Here is a 17054-nt window from a genome sequence, read left to right as displayed (position 1 = left end):
AAAGACAGAGACAGAGACAGAGACAGAGACAGAGACAGAGACAGCAGAGACAGAGACAGATACAGACACAGAGACAGAGACAGAGACAGAGACAGAGCCGGAGACGGAGACGGAGACAAAGACAGAGACAGAGACAGAGACAGAGACAGAGACAGAGACAGAGACAGAGACAGAGACAGAGACAGAGACAGAGACAGAGACAGAGACAGAGACAGAGACAGAGACAGAGACAGAGACAGAGACAGAGACAGAGACAGAGACAGAGACAGAGACAGATACAGATACAGATACAGAGACAGAGACAGAGACAGAGACAGAGACAGAGACAGAGACAGAGACAGAGACAGAGACAGAGACAGAGACAGAGACAGAGACAGAGACAGAGGTAGTTAGTCCTCTGAGAATTTTCCAGATTTTTTGGCAAATCTGTAAATATCCTCCAGTTTTATAGAACGAATTTTACTCATTCTCATGACATCGGACCCCAAAATTCGTAGCCTTGCTCTAGCAAAGGCAGGACAATCTCAGAGAAAATGCTCAGTGCTATCCGCCTCCTCCAACCAAGACCGGTACATCGGGTCCTAAATGATTCCAATGGTGGTCATATGCTGACCCCATGGATTTTGTCTTGCAATAATACCGACCATCAACCGAACGTCTTTCCATCCAAGTTTTAGTAGAAAGTTTGACAGTTTTCTGTTCGGACTTGTCACAAAACACTTTGCAGCTCTGCAGCATTCTAGATCGGACCATCGCACTTTATGTAAATTGCATACATACTCGCTGATCCAATTCACGATTCCTGCGGAACTGATTCCGATTATTGTCCCTGGCCCTTGTGGAGGAACCACACAGATGCACGGTTGGCCAATTCCTCCGCAATTTCGTTTCTTTGAACACCGGAGTATCCTGCAACCCATATAAGTACAAGCCTCTTTTGTCTTGCGACGGAATTGAGCTTCTTCTTACATTTTTGAACAATTTTTGAGGTTTGCTTCGCATTATCCAGGGCCTTTAGTGAGCCTGACTGTCGCTGAAAACTCCAATCTGTTTTCCGCTCCTTCTCCTCTCGATTATCCATTCGGCTACATTCAGGATAGCAAAAACTTCTGTTCGGAAAACAGTTGCTATTTCCCCCATAGCATTGTGATACGCATTATCATCGGTTAAGTAACATCCGGCTCCAGACCCTATTTCGTTCTTGAACCCATCGGTAAAGAAAATATCCGTGAAACCTGGATTGCTCCAGTGCTCACGCAAAGGAAATCTGACATCGAATTTCCTTCTAAATTAAACTGTGGGTATCAGGTCGTCTTTAGGTGCCAAAAACAGTGGATACTGCTCAGATAGCATCTTAAAGATTTATCTATATTATGTCCCTAAGTTCCGTCTTCGTGCCAGAAACCATATTTATGGAGTCTACACATTACTTTTATTGCTTCCTGTTGTAGCTTAAGATCCAAGGGGAGCAAATCAGTAATAGCATTAGAGCATCGTCGGAGGTTGTACTCATGGCACCCGTAACGCATAAACATACACTTCGTTGCAGCCTGTATAGTTTCCGCAGTGTGGACTTAACCATGCTCCGTCACCACCAGACCACAGAGGCGTAAGCAATAAATGGTCTGATAAGTGCTGTGTATATCCATAGGACCACAGCAGGTTTCAGACCCCAGGTTTTACCAAACGCTCCGTGGCAGTGAAACTTGTGTCTCCCAAGGCAGCTTCCTATTTCTAAATATTTAACTTCATGGAAAAGACCAAGTGTCACACCTTTTAGTGTTGGAAGACTAAGTCCATCCAATTTCCGTTTACTCGTGAACAAGACTTTGGTGGTTTTGTTTGGATTGACGGAAAGACCTTGTCTCGTACACCAGCCATCGATTTTGTGACTTATCAGATGTTAGTGACTTATCAGATGTTAGCGCACAGACATCGTCCGCATATGCTTGGATATGAAAACCGAGTCACTGCATTTCTGCTAGTAGAGAGTCTACCACCAAGCACCGCAACAGCGAAGAAAGAACCCCCCCTTGAGAACATTCTTGCTTGAATGAGGGTGAACTTCATTGCTCTTTGCAGTTAACTGCACTGGCTCTCACAGCAGACGACTCACACTTGCATTGTATGTAACTGCATGTGATGCTGTGGAGCCGTAGGTGTGTGATGTTCGCTAGTTGGAGAGCAGATAACATGTTCATTTACGTAGGTGAGCAGCAGTTCTTTCTGCTTCACTTATGTACATATCGCAGGTTTGCTTGTTATGAAAACAAAAAAAACAATGCATTCTCAAAAACAATTGGAAAAGAGTAGCAAATTCGCTCCGCCTTTGAGATCATTTATTCTATTGAAATTCTAGTTGCATTCTATTTCTTCTTGCTTCCTGTTTGCTTATTCTTTCTTGTTTTCCTCCTGTTTGCTAGCTGTTTCATATAGAAGTGTTTACTGCGAGTTCAGATCCTTTTTACAAATCTCGAACACCTATTTTTAGATAGTTTATTTAGTGCCAGCTCTATAAAAAAACGAGTGCAAACATTCAGATTCTGTGATAACATCTCTACTGTTTATGTAGTAGTAAAATAGTGATATTTTCGAATTTAGAAATACTGGTTGAAAATGTTTCGATAAAAAATGAGTTATATTATTTTTCATGGCACCAATACAGTTGCCTCACTGGTGGAGCGACGTACCTTAGACTTAGATTTTTGTGAAGTGAAATATCTGGGGTTCTTTTGACATAAATTTATTTATTTTTTCATGTTTTAGAAAAAGCGTATATAAAATTGTTTTTTGAAAAAAATTTTATTTATTTGCCCAAAGCTTTTGGAAATATTTTTTTTTTTTGCCATTTTTAAATTTTCTTTTTTGTGATTTTTTTTTTTTACTTAAGGTACTTGACCACCTTGGAAAGCTAAAAAGTACAACATATTCAATAATTTTTTTTTCATGTTCTGTATAATATATTAAAATAAATTTTTTTTTTAATTTTTATTTAGAGCTTATATAATACAAAAAAAAAATTGATTTATTAAAATTTCTTTTTTTAACATATATCCAGGAGGCGCCAAAGTCGAGGCCTGAAGAAAATTATGTCTTGCGGCGGACAGTTAATCTTAGAAATGGTAATTCTAAAACAAAAGAGAGAAACAAAATTTTCAAAAGGAAGGTTCCTTGCGTGAGAATTTACCACAAACTGACAAAAAAAAAAATAATAAAAAAATGGCGGATGTTTGAAAAAAAGTTAAGAAAACACCCCTGTTTTTCACAATGTTATGCTTAAAAAGCAATACTTTATTAACTTTTTTTTTGCAAAATGTGGTAAATTGGCATACAAAACATCTTAACAAATAAAACAAGACCAAAATCATTAAAATCGGCTAAGCAGTTTCGGAGATAAAGTGTCCGCCATTCGAAAAAAAGTAATTTCTGGAAAAACTGGAAAAACGCGTTTAAAGTTAAAACTTGCTATTTTCTTTCAGCTGAGTCAGCAAGTAATGAGTGCAGGATGCGCCTGCACATTTTCACTGATTTCACTTTGTTAGAATTCGAATTTAAAAAAACAGTTTCAGGTGATGATTTTTAAAAGTATAAGGATTGAAAAAATGTAAAAAAAAAAAATTTAATTTTTTGAAACTTATAAGGTGGTCAAGTACCTTAATACTTTTAGCTATCCTATATTCATAAAGTTTCATAATGGGATTCCCAAAACTTTCGGTCTCTTTTAGCATTAGCATTTTTTTTTAATTTTTTGGTATAATGAGAACTTAAAACAAAATGTTTTTTTGGAAAAAAATTTAATTTATTTCCTAAATAATTTTGGAAATAATTTTGTTTTGCCATTTTTGAAAATTGTTTTTGATATTTTCTGCATTATACTTTTGGTTATCCTCTTTTCATAAAGTTTCATAGTTGGACTCCCATAACTTTTCAAAATATCTTCGGTCTCGTTTAATATTAGAATTTTGTTTTAATTTTCAGAAAAAAGTGTACTTTTAAAAAAACTTTTTGGAAAGAAATTTAAAATATTTGATAAAAAGTTTTGGAAATTATTTTTTTGCCATTTTTGAAAATCCTTTATTCATATAAAGTTTCATAAATTTTCAAAATATCTTCGGCGTCTCCGTTTTTTAATTTTTTAGCATAAAGAATAATTAAAAAATATTTTTTGCAAAGAAATTTTATTTATTTCCTAAACATTTTATGGAAAGAAGTTTTGTTTTCCATTTCGGAAAATTTTTTTTGATATTTTTTTTTCATTAATACTGTGAGCTATCCTCTATTCATAAGGTTTCATAGTTGGATTCCCATGACTTTTCGAAATATCATCGGTATCTTGTAGCATTAGTTTTTGTTTCATTTGATAACCACTGAAGTCCACAACTGAGAAAACACTTTATATTATTTATTTTCTTGGGGTAATTCTTTCTGATATCAAAAATTTATTTGTTATGTATAAAATTCTTAAATACATCCATTAGGTTAGCCTTTTGCGGTACGCGGTAGCCAACTCACTTAAATCATTCGAGGACTAATTTATGGAACGAAATAAACCAATGCAATTCTTGAATAAAAGTCCAGTAGCGGAAGTACCAACGAATTGATTATTGTAAATACTTTTGACTAAGCCTCAAAATATATAGAAACCTTGCATAGGAGTACTTTAAAAAAAATGCCATTAAAATTATTTCTATGCAATATTTTAATACCATTTTTTTAATAGAATTCCTATCAGCTCATATTGCTTCCGCTTCATTCATCGCAAATAGTTATCAGCAAAATATATCCAGCTATTAATCAAAATAATAATATTCATTAAATTCCACTGCAAATTTGAGCAGCCCACCAACACAAATTGCCAACAGCGTTGCAAAAAAAAAATGACCTTTTAATCAATTTCAGCTGCCGGCTATCCACTATTTCACTTTATTCAATCATGCTTATGATTGGCATTATCCCTTTTAGTATTTATTCATTCAGCATAATGTCACTGCTGTTGGCTGGCAGCTACCCACCATTCTGCTGTCATCCGCCATGTCATACCATAAATGCCCTCTAGGCTTCGTTGTGGTTTGCCACTACGCGCGCAACAAAAATTGATTGGTTTTTCCATCAAAATTATAGGAAATAAAATGAATTGAAATTTGAAAATGAATAAAAATTAATAATAAAAAATACAAAAATTAATAATGAAAAATACAAAAATTACTAATAAAAAATTAAAAAATTAATAATAAAAAATTAAAAAAAATAGTACAATAGTAAGAAATAAATAATAAAAAAATTCATTACAAAAAAAATATAATGAGATCAGAAATTAATCGAAAAAAAGACATGCTTATGCCGATTTATTCATATATTCCAAGTCAAATGATCCAAGTATTTCCGACATTGTCTTTAATTTTTCTAAAAGTAAGTTTTTAGGCAGGCTCAAGTATGGTAAGACGTAAAGTGAGAAAAATTAAAAAAAATTTTAAAGTTTTGAGATTTATTCAATGTTGAATTTTTTTTATAGAGTTTTGTGAAGTGAAATATCTTCGGTCTCTTTTGACATAAATTTTTATTTTTTAGAAAATTTTTTATTTTTTGGAAAGAAATTTTATTTATTTGCTGAAAACTTTTAGAAATAATTAATTTTTTTTTTTGCCACTTTTGAACTTTATTTTTTTGTTATAGTTTTTCATAATACTTTTGACAATCCTTTATTTATAAAGTTTCATATTTGGATTCTTATAACTTATCAAAAAATCTTTAGTTAAATAATATATAAAAATTAAAATATAAATTTTTTTTTATTTTTTAGATAAAAAATTTACTTTTAAAAAGTGTTTTTTGAAAAGAAATTTTGATTTGCCATTTTTGCACAATTTTTTTTTTGGGTTATGTTTTTTTCATTAATACTTTTGGCTATCCTCTTTTCATAAAGTTGCATAGTGGGAGTACCATCACTTTTCGAAATATCTTCGGTTTTTTTTAGCATTAGCATTTTTTTTAGTTTTTTTAGAAAGAAATTTAACTTATTTCGTAAAACATTTTAGAAATAATTTTTTTTGCCATTTTTGTAAATTGTTTTTTGAGTAAATTTTTTTTTTTTTTTTCATTAATACTTTTAGCTATACTCCATTCATAATTTTTCACAGTTGGATTCCCACGACTTTTCGAAATATCTTCCGTATCTTTCAGCATTCGTTTTTTTTTTAAGTGAAACTGCTTAGGCGTCGATGGACGAGCGTGAATGGAGAGTAAAATTTCGAGTCCATGCAACGTTTTGGGCATTTTCGTTCCGCGAGAGAGAAAAAAGATATAACGTAGAGAAAAGGAGAAAGAGAGCTATTCCTTATATATATCTTAGATACACTTTAGGCTATTCACGTCTCCCTTTTGAGCGGTCCTTCGTCTTTTCTCCCACTCCTACGCTAAGGCTGTAGTCTAAGTAGTACGACGTTACTCGAATTGTAGGATCAAGAGAGAACCACGTATACATTATATACAAGACGTTAGAATATAACAGAGAGAGAAAGAGAGTGATGCGTAAACGTACAGCACTAACACCATATTACTATAGTAGATCGAAAGAGAGCAAAATGTTGTTAGAATAGGATAGATAGTATTGCGCATGCGCGTGCCTTGTTAGTGTTAGACGCTATATGTGCGCACGGCTCTAACGCCACGCCAATACATCGGAGCGATAGAGAGCAACGTATAGTTCGAATACGACAGATCGTATTGTGCGTGCTGTGGCAGTACGCGTTGGCGACAGACACTTTATATACGCAGTTGATATACCAGGTGTTTTATTTTTGTAAATTTTGTCTCTTTGTATTCTCTACAAATGTTGTGAATTTATTTAAATATATATTCTTTCTTTTTCTCTCTCTCTCTCTCATTCTCTCTCGGGTCTCTCCCTCTTTCTTTGTCTGCCTTGAAAGTTTCCCTTCTGTTATGTGTACTACGCTACACGCTTTTTTTTTTGTAATTTCTTAGTATAAAGAATACTTAATACATGTGTTTTTTAGAAGGAAATTTAATTTATGTATTTGCTAAAAATTCTTTGGAAAACGTTGATGTTTTGTCATTTTCGAAAAACACACTCAAATTCTTTTCATATTTTTTACTTACCATAGCTTTTGGTGTTATATTCCACATATCTTTCACAAAAGATAAAACATCTCCAAATCATTCCAATGCCGCCTTGTTCGCCAGTATAATTCTTCGGCCAGCGTTCGTCTGAGCTACGCCTCGCTTACGACATTCCATCGACTGCAAACGAATTGAATTTGGATTCATAGGTAGAATTGGGATTTCCTGAATACTTCTTCTTACATATGCTTGCAGTGCCATGTTAACTGACTGGTCTGTGGCCATATCTGGGCAACATCGATGTATTTGAGCTGCAGTTCCATCAAGATGGCGCTGCATGCCACATAAAGTCGGCCACAAAACGCTTTAAGTTTCGAAGGAAAGATTTGGCGATTGGACAATTGGACCCGACGATGATGCGAGCAGCAATTATTTTCAATTTCCTTAGTCTTCAGGTCCTTAGTCCTCAAGTCCTTAGTCTATGCTAGCAACGAGTCAAATCGGATCAAATAGCTGAACGAACTTTGCCGGGTGGAGTAATGCCATCGGATGATATGCGCCGCAACATTTCGCTCAATAAAACAAGCCCAAAATCAAATTTGCACCAAAAACGAAAAAATGAGTCTCCAATTCCGTTAAACGAACTGCGCCGTCGTTTTGACAACAGCGAACTTTTCTCCGACAAAGTTCGCTCAGCGATTTGATTCTGTTTCTACTTTAAATGGAGTGTTTAGAAATATTTCGAAGGCAGCGCGGTCGACTGGTGTGAAGTATGTGAAAATTACATAGTTTATTGTAACCTGATCAACAAATTTGTCGGCCTATTAGCGAAAAACAGACAACGTTTTTAGAAAGGGTCTTCGTATTCGCATATTCTGATGTCTTTTTTTTTTGTTTTTTTTTTTTCCTTGTTCACTCCTCTCGGGAGCGTAGGGCCTCGACAAGTCTCTTCCATCGTACACGGTTCTGTGATGTTGTTTTCCCACCGTCCCATGAGATATCGACATCTGCTAGTTCGCGCAACAGCGACCTTCTCCAAGTGTTTTTTGGTCGACCGCAACCTCTGCCCCTTGCGGGTTCCAGTCCAGTGCCATTATCGTGATGCTATCTGGTGGTTTTCTCAATGTGTGACCTATCCACCGCCACTTTCCGCATTTGATTTGCCTAGGGATCGGTCCCTCGTTTGTTAATCTTCACAGTGCGTCGTTACTGATGGTGTCTGGCCAAAATATTCTACAGATGATGCGGAGGCATTTGTTGATGAAGGATTCTAGCCTCTGTGTGATGATGTTAGAGACCAGCTATGTTTTGCTTCCGTACAACAATACAGACTTCGCACATTAGCTGAGTATTCGCATTTTAGTGCGTCTGGCGATTTGCGAACTCGCCTATTCTACTGTATGCATACGCCCGAACGCCGCCCTTGCTTTGTTTAGCCTACAGTTAACATCTTTCATCCGCTCCACCATCTGCCGTGATGATGCAGCCAAGGTAGCAGAAGCTTTCGACGAATTCGGCCGAGCATCCGTCAGCCAATATCCGCCTTGCGTTACTGTGGTTAACTCTCATAGCCTTGGTCTTAGCGATGTTAACCTCCAGTCCGGGGGTGCGTGCCAGCGCGACTAGTTTGTCCGCCTTCGCTTGGATGTCGGAGAGTTTGTGAGAGAGGAGGCAGATGTCATTGGCGTAGTCTAGGGCCTCAAGATATCTAGTGGAACTCCATACGATGCCTTTTTTGTGCGAGGTCAGTTGGCGCATGACGTCATCAAGGACGATGGTGACGAGAAGGGGCGACAGGGGACAATGTTGTCTTATGCCCACATTGGAAGTGAATGGATCACTGATATCGCCTTCGTGAAGCACTGCCAGTTCGGAGTTCTCGTTGATGGCTTTAATGAAGCGGATTATCTTGGCGGGAACTCCCTTTCTACTCGGTGCCAGCTAAATGGCGTCTCGTTTGATAGTGTCATACGCCTTCTTAAAGTCTACGAATAGCATGTAGAGCGCGGAGCGCCACTCAACTGATTGTTCTACTATAATCCGAAATGTGTTGGCTTGATCAACACAGCTTTGGTGAGGGCGAAAGCGAGCTTGCTCATCTCTTAAGGAGCGTTCGATATCTCTTAGCCTGCTTTGTATGATCACGGCTAAAATTTTGTAGATGATGTTAAATAGGGTAATTCCTCGCCAGTTTCCGCAGTCACGCAGGTCGCCTTTCTTCGACAGCTTCACCATAATACCTTTTGTCCAGGACGGATGCAGTTTTTCATTGCTCCAGACGGCGGTGATGTGGGGATGAAGAATTTACGCTGATATTTGTGGGTCGGCTGTTATTAGTTCAGGCTGTATGCCATCTTCGCCCACAGCTTTGTTGAGCTTCAGCTTCTTAATTGCATCTTTAATCTCCGCTAGGCTAGGGCAGGATGTTGTTATTTTATTGCTGGTTGTTGTTGTGCTGCCCACTTCAAAAGCTAGGTATGCTGGTAAGAGCAATGTTGCTAGTTGCTTCAAAGTGTTCTTTCCATCTGCGGAGCTGGTCATCATTGGAAGTCAGCAAGGCACCAATCAGATCTCTGATCGGCTGGTTGCTGTTACTCCGCTGGTTAGTTAGGCGGCCAACTATGCGGTACAGCTGTCTCATGTTGTTTACCCCTGCTGCCCCTTCGGCATCGCCAGGAAGGTCTTCAACGAACTTTCTCCTATAATTTTTGCTGATTTTTTTACTTGCTTCGCCACTTCTCTGTAGTCTGGCCGAAGGGAGCCATCGCTGATAAGTTGCCTTTGAAGTTCATTTCTGCGCTGAATAATGCCCCAAGTGGTGTCAGAGATCCAGGGTTTGCTGTTGGTGGTCTTTGTTGTGTCAAGTTCTTCTTGAACGATCTGCCTGAGCGTGGCGTTTGTAGCTTTTGATGAAATTTCTAATGTATTCTGATGTAATTCACGATAATATTTTTTTATATTTTCAATGTTCACACAGGAGGCCCCAACATTTTTATTATGCATTGTCTAGGGTATTAATTTCTGCTACACTAATCTTTTGTTTGATTTGCCTCTATAAACATTTAATTTAAAAAAATTTAAGCACTTTTCTTATCTGCACCCTTTTTTAATAGTCTAACGAAATAATAAAGCTGTCTCGCACGTAAAGCAAACAAAACTTCAGCAGTGCGAGTCCATCACATTTTCTCGAAAGGTGAAGAAAAAACAAAAGAAAAAAACGAAGTGTAAAGAAACAAATATTCTATAAAAAATAAGAAAGCCAATAAGAATTACAACAGCAGAGGTATTTGAAAAAAAGGTCAATGTAAAAAATGTAAAACATCCATAAAAACTGTAAGCAAGCACTGCAAATCCCTTGAGACAACATAGCGGACAGCTTTCTTTTCTGTACTGCCACGCGTTTTGCTTGTACCAGTAGATTTTTCTCTGTTCTTGCTTCTTCTTCTTTGTTGTTCTTTTTTTTTGTTTTTTTTTTTTTTTGTCTTTTTTTGTTCTTTTTTTGCTTTCGTGCACTTTTTGTGCGCTTCCATTGCGGCTCACATCTTCTATGTTACAATCTAATAAATTGTCAGCATAATGGCACGCCTAAATGTAGGCCACCAAAAACACCAAAAATAAGGGCTAACTAGATTATTGGTACATATTTGATAGAAAAAAAGAAAGCCATTTTCTTCAATGCAATACAAAGAGAGCAGTGGAAAATTTATGGCTATAGCTAAAAGCAAGCAAAGTAAGTGAAGCGTTGAAAATATTGCCTCCCTGTATCCTGGGCGATAACCATTAATTCGAACGAAATCTTCATAGGAAATGCAAAGGCACGAAATAAAAAATGAAATCTACTTTAAAATACTGCTTATCATAGCTTAAGAATTATATAAAGCACAATGAGCTCAGAGCCGAGTCGAGGAATTTCAATCATATTGGCACGGCGCTGCGAGGAGAAGCGCTGCAGTGCACAGGCAAACCAATTTTCTGATTTGATAACAATCAGTTTTAGTTTGATTACAGCGCTTTGACTGCTTTTCACTACTTTCGCACAATGCTGACAAAATCAATTGTATTCTCTCTACTAGACTTATTACAATTCAACTACTCCTACACTCCCGACCGCTACAGTTTTTCATTGATATGGCGCTGCCTCCTGCATGCGATTAGTCTCCATATGTTTATATATATATGTGTGTATGTATCAGTATGCCCATGTATGTGTGTATGTATGTTTGCTTGTTTGTATTTTTGTGGATTACCAGGTTCGTTTGCACGTAAAGCACAGATTGTGTGAATTAATGGCGTCTACTTTTTCTGACAAAACCATTTTATTCCAATCATTGATTGTCATTGCGTTTGGTCGGCATCTGAATGGCTTAGCTGTAGGCGCACGGATTTGCTGCCATAAAACAAAAAAAAAAAACAGTGCTGTTTCTAAAAATAGGTATACATGTTGATGGAGGATTTGCGCGCTGTATGTAAATTCGGTAATCTGTTTGCAGTTTAATTGTGCAATTGAGCATTAAAGTGGATTTGCAAAATAGTTTATTTTGCGATCAGCGCTCACTGAGTCATAATGATATGGAATTATACTTCTATGCAGGGAATTAGGTGGGCGTTATCGGCGAAAGAGATAGCAAATTGCACTATACAAATAGATTAGAAAAGCAATATAAATGCGACTATATACATAAATGTTGATAGTTTGTTTCTTGAAATTTAATTTTGTAAGTTTTTATAAAATATGCCATAATTCGGCGTTTAGGGGGATAATTGACATTACAGCTAGGATTTTGCTGATTCGCCAAATAATGACGATGGTATACTTTTTAATGCTTGAATACTTTAATACTTGAATACCTAAATTTTTCTTATTGTTGTACTTTGTTTGAAGTTAAACAGCTAACAAACTCCTGGAATTGAAATTTGAAATTTGAATAGGTTGAGCCAAGAAGCACCAAGAGATTTGGTGGCTCCTAAAACACTTAGACTAAAAACCCCATTTTGTATTTAGAGCTCTGGAAAGCGGGTAGATAGTCAAGGAGGAAAGTAGAAAAGGAGATAGGAAAGAATAGAGGCAAAGACAAAGATAGTTAGTCCTGTCTTTGACAAATCAGAAAATATCCTCCAGTTTTAGGGGACGAATTTTACTCATTCTCACGACATCGGAACCCAAAACCCATAGCCTTGCTCTAGCAAAGGCAGGACACTTCAGAGAAAATGCTCAGTACTATCCGCCTCCTTCAAGCAAGACAAGCGCACTGGGTCCTCAATGATTGCAATGGTGGTCATATGCTAGCCCCATGGTTTATGTCCTGTAATAATATCGCCCACCAACCGATCATCTTTTTTTCCAAGTTTTAGTAGAAAGCTTACAAGTTTTCTGTTCAGACTTGTCACAAAACACTTTACAGTAAACAGATTTCGGAAATGTAGGCGCCAGTCCATTGCTACGGGTTATATAGAAAAAATTCGTGCCTGATCGAAGGATTTTTTTTTTTCAAAAATCTCGTTTTTTCGAATTTTTTCTTGAAAATCTGAAAAATATTTCTTGAGGCCGCCATATTGTTAATTTAAAAAAGAAGCTTTGATCAGGCACAAGATTATCTATGAATAAAACTAATTTCTCTTTTACTATTGATTTTAGATGAATCTCCAAGAGCTGGCGATGATAACCGCAAGGGACTTCTGGAGTAACGGGTTCCACACAAGCAGCGATAATTTTTACAATTATTAATTTTTTTTTTATTCAAATTTTACTCAATTCAAGTCGAAACTTGATGTATTAATCTTTTGTTTTTATTTTTGTAAAATAAAGCAACTGACTAGCAAAAAAAAATATTGAAAATCATTTTTTTTTCGGGCCTCTGACTACCCCTAACCCCTTAAATTTGGAAAAAAAATATTTGGTTACAATTTTTCATGAGACATATATTTTTGGAAGTACAGTAGTATACTTTTATACGTTAAGCGTAGAAGTGATATATACATATATATGGGGCCTCATAAAACAAGTTATAACTTCATTTGTTTAGAACAAGATGTTTAATTTGGCTCCAGGAGCGGCCTGCACTGTCCGCTTCTGCTGCTACTTGTCGCCTCCATGTGTTGGCTGGTCTCCCGCACCTACGGCTTCCTTGGAGATTCCAGTCTAGTGCTGTGCTTGCGAAGTCATCTCGTGGTTTGCGCAATGTGTGTTCGATCCATTTCCACTTGCGACGCATAATTTCTATGTGTACTGGGGTTTACCCGGTAGCCACCCAATGATCAGCGTTGCTTATAATATCGGACCAGAATATCCGCATTATCTTTCGTAGGCAACGCTTTAGGAAGGATTGCAATGATTGTGATATGCCTATTATTAACTTCCACGTTTCACATCCATACAGAACTACCGGCTTCACGTGCGCATCAAATATTTTCAGTTTTGTGTGCCTGGAGATGTGATGTTGATCTCCATACCTTGTATAGCATGCAAATGCAACGCGTGCCTTAGACATTCGGTTGCGTATGTCAGTTGTTGAACCGCCGTTTTTTGAAGTTATGCTCCCAAGGTAGCAAAACAGCATCTACATCTTCAAGCGGCGTGTCAGCAATATCAAGGACTTACGTTTCGGTGGTCTTAATCCGTATAACTTTATTCTTTGCCATATTAATTCTTAGACCTGTTTGTGCATGGCATACCGCTTGTAGTTTAGTTGATGCATCTGAGTATTTATGCGAAACAAATGTTGCCGCGGAGTCTAGGTTTTCAAGCTGGCCGCATAAACCTCAGGAAATATCCCTGCTGACCGCACATGCTTGTCGCATTGCTAGGTCCAGGACTAGAGTGAACAGGAGTGGAGATAATACATATCCTTTCCTAACTCCGGTTCGAACTTCGATACTACCACATAGACCATTTTCGTATTTGACGCAGAGAAATGCGACTGTGCAATACTTCATTTGCTGAAAACTTTGTGAATATGATTAACGAATCTGTGTACTTGCTCGGTGGTACCGTGAGTTTTTCTGAAGCCGATTCGATGATTTGGATTTAATTTTTGGTCTTCACTTATGTGAAAATTATATAGAAATTAAATTAAGTTTGATCTCCGATGTAACAAATAAGTCAACAATATTATACCATATACCAGTTCTAGACAGTAGACGCGCATTTTATAAGAAGCTATAGGAGCTGTTCTCCGTGAGAAGCAAAAAATGTTGCATTTCTTAAGATTTAGAGGGATACCATTTATGTTATACCCATAAAAAAACTCAGCATACCACTTTGAGAATGTACAAAACCTTCCAAAGAAAGGAAAGAACATTTTTATTCGATTTAAAAAAAAATTTCATATTACAGATAATTTTCTAAAATAAATAATTAAATAATAATACTGAATAATAAAATTTAATTTTCTTTTCATATTTTCTCACGCAGCATTGCAAATATGCGCAACTTGCACAAATCTACATCTCAGATTGTTGGACATTGCGTATGAGCAATAATCGTCCGCATTCTAATGCCCAGCTGCTTCAAAGACACCAGGAGAGTAATTGAGATATTCGTTAATACTTTGCCGTGGCAGTGTTAGATAAATTTAAAGATACCAAACTAGGCTACATTGGAATTAGCGTGAAATGCCACAGAGACACAACGAGGCAGAAGCGATGGCCTGGCCACTCAGTCTAACTATACTGAACCAGTTAATGGCCGCGTTGCTGTTGAGGCAGTTGACGAGTGAATTTATTAAAAATGCATGGCAAGTCATAACGGCGCCCATGGCGGCTACAACAACAAGCTTAACAAGGCGAAGTACTTGCTTGAAAAGGCAGCAAATGCAGAGATAAGTCAGAATATCTTTAAAAAATTGAAAAAAAAAAAAAAAAATATAAAAATATAAAAAATTGGTAAAGAAAAATCTACAACAACATATACGAAGTTCTTAAGTAATGATTTAAAATAATAAAAAAAAAATACTAAGTTTAACAGTAAGCAACGAATTACTTTGCCAAGCCAAGTCAGCAATTACTGTACGTTCAAAAAAAAACTTCTACGTTTAAAGTTCAATGACAACTGAAATGAACGCGGAAACCTACTAAAATTGCGCATTTGTACAAAGGAAAATTCCCCAGTTCAATGCTTGCATCTGCTGTACATTAAAGAATTTCATAAATGCTAGAAAATGCTAAGAACATAGCTAAACATGAGTGTCCAGCGCGACTACCAAACGAGAAACATTACAAAAAATTGTAATTCTGATTGGGATAACAAAAAATATTAAATAAAAATAACAACAACATAAGATAATAAAATATAATAACAACAAAATAATTAAAAATATATATGAAAAAAACATATTAAGAATTCAAAGCATAAAAGTAATAAAGCTACCACAACAAGAAAAAATCAAACAACGAACAAAAATACGATGAAAAATATCAAATAACAGAACGACTAAAAGCAGCTGCCAAAAAAGTCAAACAAAAGCAACACAACAACAAGAACAAAACAAATAACAACTTCTTCTATAATCGACTAATCAAATATTCCAGTAGACCAGCAAAAAACATACAAGCAAATAGCATACAAAGCAAAGCACAAGCGAAGCAAAATCGAACTAATCCAAAATAGAAACGAAAAAATACGCAACGAGACGACAGCATAAACCAAAAAATCCATCAAGATGAGTGATGACCAAACAACACCCAATGATGATAAAGGTAAGCCAAAGTGTGCCAAAAATGTAATAAAGATAACACACTGCCACCAGTGCAGCAGGTTCAAGTAGGCAAAGCCACTAGATGGGAGCAAAAAATGCCGAGGTATTCATGTGAAAAATGACATAGAAAGCCCGGCGTGTAATGATAGGTCAACTGGGATCAGTTGTGTCGGTAAGTGAGGTCAGAATGTGGTCAAAAGAGGAAGTTAAATCGCAAGGTAGCACATTTTTGGATACAAGGGGACATGAAAATATTTGCGGAAAAGTTATAACAAAATGTGGGTTGAAAAAAATTTTGTTTGAGAAGTCTATGAATATAAATATGAATTTTTGCAATTTAAAGGCTGAATGTAGAATAAAATTTTATTAATCTATATTACTATGGTTTTGCATATTCTAATGACATAAATTACAACAAAAACTTAGCCACTTAAAATGGTGTTTTTTGGGTGTTTCTTTAAAAGCGTGTAAAATGGAAACAAAAACATATTTTTTTTTATTTTTGTGCTCAGTATTTTATTTCTTGATCCATTGTTAAAAAATAAAAAATTTTTGTTTGAACATACGAGGTGCTTTCAAAAAGTTGTAAGTCTTCAAAATATACAGGTGCAGGTATTCGTGAAGTATAACAGATATATAAATAAAATTTTTTTAGATGAAAGTATTTACAATTCTACGAATCGCAATTACTTAATAAGCCGAGAGTTGTCTTCATCGTTGTTGAGTGTAACCTGGCATCTTCTCGACATGCTTTGAACCAGCTTTTCTGCGCAGCTCGTCGACAAAAAGGACCAGATTTTGCGAACTTGACGCACGAGTTGCTTTAATTCATGGACTGGTCTTCTGGTCAATGCGTTTGGCATCTGGGGTCTGGGAAGGCCAGCCCAATACTATGACGCCATTTTCTTGTTTTGTTGTTTCTCAATGGGCTTTTACTGAGAGTAGGGGTTTTGATCATGTGGGACGGTAGGATGTGATCGCCTCCTTCAGTCGACGTCCGATGGTGTCGGTACTCACATATATTCCCTTTTTAGCAAGAATTGTGCGTGCTTGGCGTAGTCACGAAGAAGAGTCCCGTTTGTACGTTTGGACGATCACTTTATCCTACTTTTTTGTCGTCACTCGCTTCGAGCCGCGCTCGGAAAAGTCATCAACATTTTTGTACACTTTATATGCGATATACCAAGATTCCACATCACAACAAACTTTTTTGATTTTTTAATTACTTTTGCAGCCACGGCGTAAGATAATTTCGGCCCTTTCGAATGCGTGCATAAAAATACC

The 17054-nt window shown here is 36.6% G+C and overlaps 1 long non-coding RNA gene across 1 annotated transcript in view; it reads left to right on the top strand.

The window, feature by feature from the left end:
• The window catches only part of LOC128868090 (uncharacterized), an 88194-nt gene extending 72158 nt beyond the window's left edge, over positions 1–16036 (top strand). Inside the window, exon 3 of the long non-coding RNA XR_008455061.1 lies at positions 14489–16036. This is a non-coding gene — a long non-coding RNA (uncharacterized LOC128868090). The remainder of the gene's footprint in view (positions 1–14488) is intronic.
• Positions 16037–17054: the final 1018 nt, after the last annotated feature.

The sequence above is a fragment of the Anastrepha ludens genome, chromosome 6 (genome assembly GCF_028408465.1).
Source record: "Anastrepha ludens isolate Willacy chromosome 6, idAnaLude1.1, whole genome shotgun sequence".
Taxonomy (NCBI): domain Eukaryota; kingdom Metazoa; phylum Arthropoda; class Insecta; order Diptera; family Tephritidae; genus Anastrepha; species Anastrepha ludens.
The sequence above is the reverse complement of the archived record's forward strand: the minus strand, read 5'-3'. Positions and strand labels throughout refer to the sequence as shown.